The sequence below is a fragment of the Ooceraea biroi genome, chromosome 7 (genome assembly GCF_003672135.1).
Source record: "Ooceraea biroi isolate clonal line C1 chromosome 7, Obir_v5.4, whole genome shotgun sequence".
Taxonomy (NCBI): Eukaryota; Metazoa; Arthropoda; class Insecta; order Hymenoptera; family Formicidae; genus Ooceraea; species Ooceraea biroi.
The window spans coordinates 9,176,172-9,183,037 of record NC_039512.1 but is presented as its reverse complement, the minus strand read 5'-3'; the positions used below and the strand labels follow the sequence as shown (position 1 = coordinate 9,183,037).

At 37.4% G+C, this 6,866-nt stretch overlaps 1 long non-coding RNA gene across 1 annotated transcript; it reads right to left on the bottom strand.

The window, feature by feature from the left end:
• Positions 1-614: 614 nt before the first annotated feature.
• On the bottom strand, positions 615-1,699 carry LOC105280877. Its single transcript, XR_894195.2, has 2 exons — positions 1,103-1,699; positions 615-728 (listed from the first exon to the last, which is right to left on the bottom strand). It is a non-coding gene; the product is annotated as an uncharacterized LOC105280877 (long non-coding RNA).
• Positions 1,700-6,866: the final 5,167 nt, after the last annotated feature.

Here is a 6,866-nt window from a genome sequence, read left to right as displayed (position 1 = left end):
GCAGCCATGTTTTAAATTGTACGAAATTTGTCACTATACGAGCAAAGGAGTGTCCCTACTGTGTATAGTTATACTGTGACCTAGTATGGTATAGGAATAGTATAATAGTATAGGAATATTAATTATTAAATATATTTATACATGTATTTGTTATTTGTCAATATAAATGCTACATAATATAGCATTAATGCAGCAACATTGTTCTTTGGTTTTGCAAAATAACACATGTAATTGATAAAGGAAATTGTCTGTTAACCATTAAGAGTACCCAGCAAACACAGAATATAACTATTATATATCTCAGAAGTAACACGTAATATAACAGTTGTTATACACTATTAATATTGAGGCTACATAATTTCCTTTTATAACTGTAATATTACTTTGTTTTAAAACTTTATTATAACTGTGTTATTTCCTGGTTATAATAATATGTTATATTTAACAGCAATATAAATTGAACATAACACGTGATATTACAAATGCTATATTATTATTACTTTGATGTTATACAACGTGTTATATAGAGATGTTATATTCATTTTATATTATATATATATTATATTATATATATTATAACATGAATATAACATATATATTTAAAATGTTTCCTCTTTTCGTTGTTGGCATTCTTGCGTTCTTTTCAGTTCTTACTGGTTCTTTCATCGTGTCAGCGTGTTGTTGCGTGGTATGGACGTGTTCTCTTTATCCAAGGTAATCCTTAATTTCTAACATTGATTAAAAATAAGTATTATTATAAAGACTAAATATTTGTGCATATATTTTTACTAGTATTCTTTAACTTGTTGCAGTTAATCTATGCATATGTAAAATGGTGTAGTAGGTTATGTATGCAAAAGTCACATTGCAAGAATACAATACGGGGTCGTCTTCACTTCTACGGAACATTTAGAAATGCTTATCATTATCAAATGTATAAAACTCTAAAGATTGATAATGAAATTAAGTATTTCTAAATGCTCCGTAGAAGTGGAAATGACTCGGCGTTGCATTCTTGCAATGCGACTTTTGCATCTATTACTGTCGGGCAGAAGCCCGACCGTGCGTGCACGTGCGAATGCGGGCGTTTAGATGTACGTACATCAAAGATAGCGCGAATCGTTTTATATCAAATAGCGAGTTTGTTATGCGAAGAGTGTCACAAATCACTCTGCTCGCGGTAGCGGCGGTTCCTCTGAATCCGTCGCGCCGTCAAGACCAACGATGCCACAATCTTGCGGTGTCTGATCAGAGCGACTTATCGGATCTGATTGTTCAATGCCGACCATCCAATAGAAATGATTGCAGCCTTCTTATTGGGTCCTCCTTATAACTAAATCCGCGAATCACCTTTGAGAGTTGAGCTGTCGTGATGAGCGGGTATTGCGAGCAACCAGAACCGATCGAGAGGTCGAGCGATAGACCACGCGTCTTTAACAAAAATCCGTTCCGAATTCGAACAAGTCTGACTTGTTATACGCACGGTAGGTCCAGAGGCCGAGTCCTCCAAGGCGTTGCCGATCCGTGTACGATATTTCGCTGTATTCGAGTGGTGTTAATAAATTACTTTCATTAATCGAAACCACAGTGTATATTTTAATAAATAGATGCTGAAGTGCTAAACAATTACCATTTTACATATGCATACACAGGTGCAAAATTTGTGTTAAATTTAACAGATATCACATGTCCCAAACAGTCCACATAAATGTTTTTGTTAATTTAACATAATATGGATATGTTAAATGGTGACACTAATATTATGTTAATATTTTAACCCAAAATGAATGCAAACTGCGAAGTAATTTGAAATAAATTTTGTGTAAAATCAACATATTTTTAATGATAAAATTAACTAAAAAAAAAAGTTATTTTTACATACATCTTTACTCTCAACATAGTTTTCTGTAAATTTTAACAGATAAAACTTGTCACTAATAATACGGAACATATCTATTGTGTAAAATTAAAAATAGGTGCACAATGTGTAATGTTTACACTTTTTTTAGTTGTTTTAAAAATTTAACACTTGAGTTAAATTAACACATGAATGTGTTAAATATTTAACATAAAAATGTTAACCGGCATATTTTTTAACAAGAAAACACAAATTTTCCAACTGTGTAGATTAACTGCAATAAGTTAAAGAATACTGGTAAAATTATATGTACTGTTTCGTGATATCGGAACCGCCCAGCGTTGAGCGCGAGACTGTGCTCTCGCAGCCCTGATGATTCCGAGTGGATGGAGAGAGAGGTAGTTGCAGGTTGAGAGAGAACTCTTGTGTACTCAACGGTCAGTTTATTATCACTGCAATTCGTGCACCATGTCAGTCAGGTCGTAATAGTTCAAACTAGGCGCAGATCGGAGATCTTCCACACTTGCGGCGCCGGATCGGTGACGCGGCGGATATCTTGATCGTGTCGGTTTCGGGCGTGCGTTCACGCGTGCACCGACACACGAGGTGGCAGTTCGTCAAAGACACAGAATAAAGCGAAGAAATTTTAATATGCAGCGGCGAATCGATGACGCGCCTGACGAGCTTTCAGACGCGTCGGACGTCGAAATGAGAGAGCGGCTCAACGGCGAAGCGAGTTGAGAGTTGGCCGAGACTGGGATTGGTTCGATTCGTGAGATGATTCAAAAGCAGATCGATCTTTACGCGAGCGCTGACAAAGCTCTAATGTCGTTCCCGAGACCTCGCTTTCCTTTGAATCCCTCAGATAATTCGACTAACACGGTGACAACAAGGCTTCGGACGTCAGGCTCTTGATCTATACGTGTCTAAAAACTCGAGTCAATGTCGTGGACAGCCAGCGGATCCGCTAGCTCCATTGTTTCGAGTCGATCGAGCTCGCGAAAATAACTTATTTGTCGCGTTCTTACATGAAAACAAGCGAGCTCGAGAACTGTCTGAAGATCTCGAATAACGACGGATTAAATTAAGATTCAATAATTGTAATTCGGAACATGTACAAATATTTAGTTTTCTTTATAATATAATACTTATTTTGAATACTTTTAATATTAATGTTACTGTTAGAAAAGATTACTTTGGATAAAGAGAACGCTTCCATAACACGCAACAACACGCTGTGTATATTTTATATGTTATATATGTTTAGAGTGCAAAATATAATGATTAAATATTTATATTTTTCTCTTTCCTCTGGAAAAACTGCATCATTATAATAACTATAGCGTGATTGTTATTGTATATGTTACTGTATTAACTTATACAGGGTGTCCGAAATAAAATGACTCAGACGAAAAGTACAGGTAGATAGGAGTAAACCGAGAAGAAAAGTCAAATACTATTTTTCGAAATTCGCAATAGTTATTAAGTTATTAACATATACGTCTGAGCCAATAAACGCGCTGAAAGCGTTAGGCCGGACTTGGGAGATAGAGCGAGAGGCGGAGTCAAGAAGAGAGGGACGAGGGGGGAACCGCGAGCGACTCGCGAAGCGCGGCGCGTGACATATGATACCGCGTCGAGAATCTATTATGTATTTGTGCTTTCCGTACATTGCCGACGAGGAAACAATAAGTTTCCAGCGCGGTGTTTTTAATAGCAAGGAAATGATACGCTATCATTTTCACACCACCTAGCGGTAGATAGCTCGGTGCGCTTTTTTATAGTGGTTTCCCCGGTAGGCCTAATCCACTCTCATTATTTAATTCGATTAATTTAATTGAATTGTTCGAAATGTCGTCCCCTTTCTCGTACGCAGAGGTCGGCTCTTCGTACAATATCGCGTGTGGCACGGTGTGCCATGTCCGGCGTAATGGTATTGAAGGCCGCAACAATAGCTTCACGTACCTCGTTTTCTGTACCATTACGCTGGTGCTCGATTACATTTTTTATATGTCCCCATACAAAAAAATCTAACACGTTCAAGTCTGGCGACCGTACTGGCCAGATAATAGGGCCACCACGACCTATCCACCTATCGGGAAAATGCGCGTCTAACACCTCGCGTACTTGACGACTAAAATGAGCCGGAGCCCCGTCGTGCTGAAATATTAATTGTCTTCGTATGTGAAGAGGCACATCCGCGAGAAGTATCGGCAATTCGTTCACTATAAAATTTCTATAAATATCGCCGGTTAAACGCGGTGGCAGAAAGTATGGACCAATCTGAAAATAATAAGTATAAACGAACATATTTTACTTAAACAGCAGGAGAAATTGCTTTCTTTCAACTTAAACTTACGACTTGATTGCCGATTATTCCTGCCCAAACGTTAATTGACCAACGATATTGAAATGCGCCTTGACGGACGACATGAGGATTTTCATCTGCCCAATACAAAAAATTGCGGCAATTGAACACGCCGTTTGGTGTGAACGTTGATTCGTCCGTCCATAAAATAATGTCGGGAAAAGAGACATTCCGTCGACATTGTGCGAGAAATCCTGCGTATGGTTTTTCGACGGTTAGAACATTTTCAAATTATCGTGAATATAAAAAGTTGATAATGACAAACCTTCGCAAAAGTATATTCGTTGTTCTACATCCCTCGGTAAAATCTGTTGCACTCGTTGGTAATGGTACGGGTGCAACTCATTTTGCCGTAAGATGGAATGCACCTCGGACCGCGAAAGACCAAATTCGAGTGCCGTACGACGTACGCTGGTTCCAGGGTTTTCATGAAACGCGTCGAGCACTCTTTCTTCGTCTCGAACACGACGACGCACTGGAATTCCTCTCGTATTATGCGCAAAAGACACAGGTGGGTAGCCACCTGTGTCTTTTGCGCAAGTCATGCCTAAAATATGAAGCTTCAAAGTTGACATATCGTCGGCATTCGCATTACCTGATGTACACCGCGGGGAGGTTGCTCGGTCGAATTTGTACATCATGTAGTGGCCCTAAAAAGGACCGATTTTGTGTGTGTGTGTTTCTTCAGTTCTCTCTCTCCCTCCCTCCCTCCCACCCTCTCCCTCTCCCTCCCTCCCCCTCTCTCTCCTCCATTCTTCTTCTCCTTCCTTTTACGTTCAAATAATTAAGTATTTTCTTGCCGTTACTGCAGAAGATGCTCAAAATGTACACAAATCCGACCAAGCAACCTCCCCGCGGTGTACATCGGGTAATGCGAATGCCAGCGGTATGTCAATTTTGAAGCTTCATATTTTAGGCATGGCTTGCGCAAAAGACACAGGTGGGTAGTGTTTTGAAAACGTCTCGGCAAAAGCTACAAGAATATGCAATAAAAAATTAGGGGTTCCGTTTAAGAAAACATCGATCACATTGATCTAGCTTTGAAATGGTCTCTCAAGGTCAAGTGCACACCTTCATCATCTGTCCCCCTTAATATCCTACAATTTTTGTCTGAAACTTTTTTCCATATCTAAAGCCGTTTCCGAGATCCAAGGGGTTGGGTCAGACTTTAGAGATACCCTATATAATTGATTGATTGAAAACAACAAATAATAAGAAACATTTTATTTCTCACAGATTATTATATGCAAAATAGATATGTTATTTTGCACATAATGATGACCTCTCTGTGGTAAATAAATCAAGTTTTATTGCTGTTGTTCCCATTACATTAACTTATTTATCTAACGTACATGTCTTGCTAACTTTAATAATAAATCATAGCAGCCGCAGTAATTATAGCTTAGGCGTAATTTCGAATGTATTATACATATCATTTTAAGTATTATATTAGGTAAAAGGCATGTACGCTTTTTTCCTTTAAATACGAAAAGTATTAAATTCTTTTCGACCGTTCTGAGTTATCTTTAAATTAATATTTCGTTCATGTTAAAAATAGAATTGTGGAATTCTTAGACTTTTCAGTAATTATTCTCGTCAGATTGTTATAAGAACTCTGTAATCGTTTTCAACATAACAAATTCGGTATTAGTTTAAAAACTCGAAACTCGGTCAAAAACGATTTAATACTTGCAGTGTAAAGGTCACTTTACCCAATGTATAATTCGCGACAGATGAAGGATATAATTCCATTAATGCTTTTATGTATCTTGTATAGTATATTAAATTATTTATTTATTTATTTATTTATGTATAGATGTACTTCTAATATATTTCAAACGTTCTTTTCTTAATACGCTTTCTAAGCTTTCCGAATTATGTCCTAAATTATACATCGAGTGTAAAATGGCTTTATAATAATTATAATGTTATCTATGCATTGCCTTTTTCTAAGCTCTATTCTTTATATCTACCTATCTATCTATGCTTTCTATCTTTTTTCTATTTTTTCTATCTATTTTTTCTATCTTTTCTTCCATTCTTTCTTTCTATGTATCTTTTCTTTTTATATCTGGCTTTGTTGTACATGCCAGATCACAAATTGATCGCATTTGGCTTTGTTGTACAGTTTTTATGTTGGGAAAAGCGTTCTTACTTTGTAAAATAGTAAGAAAATGACGTCTCATGCGTTTCATGTCATTGGAATATTTTTCCTCGCATGGATCTTTTCCCAACGCTACAGCTGTAGCAAAGGCGGCATCATAAATACCACACAACTCGTACTATGGTTGTGTTTGCACCTTTTCAAAAATTATATCGCTCACGTTTATTAGTGGGAAACGTTTGCGAATATAATTTTTATCCTTTGCTGCTAATTTGTTATATGTACAGCCGGGTATGCTGTCATACACATGCAGTTTGGAACCGTCAAAGAAAATGCACCGCCAATGATCGGTACAATTCCCTCTAATTATTTGAATGCTCATGTCGCTATTACTAGCATCAATGAGCTGAGGAGATTCCAGGTACTGCACGCTTTGTGTCTCGAAAGGAGACGTCTCTCTGACGATGCGTAAAAATGCATCTAAAAAGATTCATCAGTCACTTTGCTGTGCAGAGGTAAAATATTCTGCTCCAGCA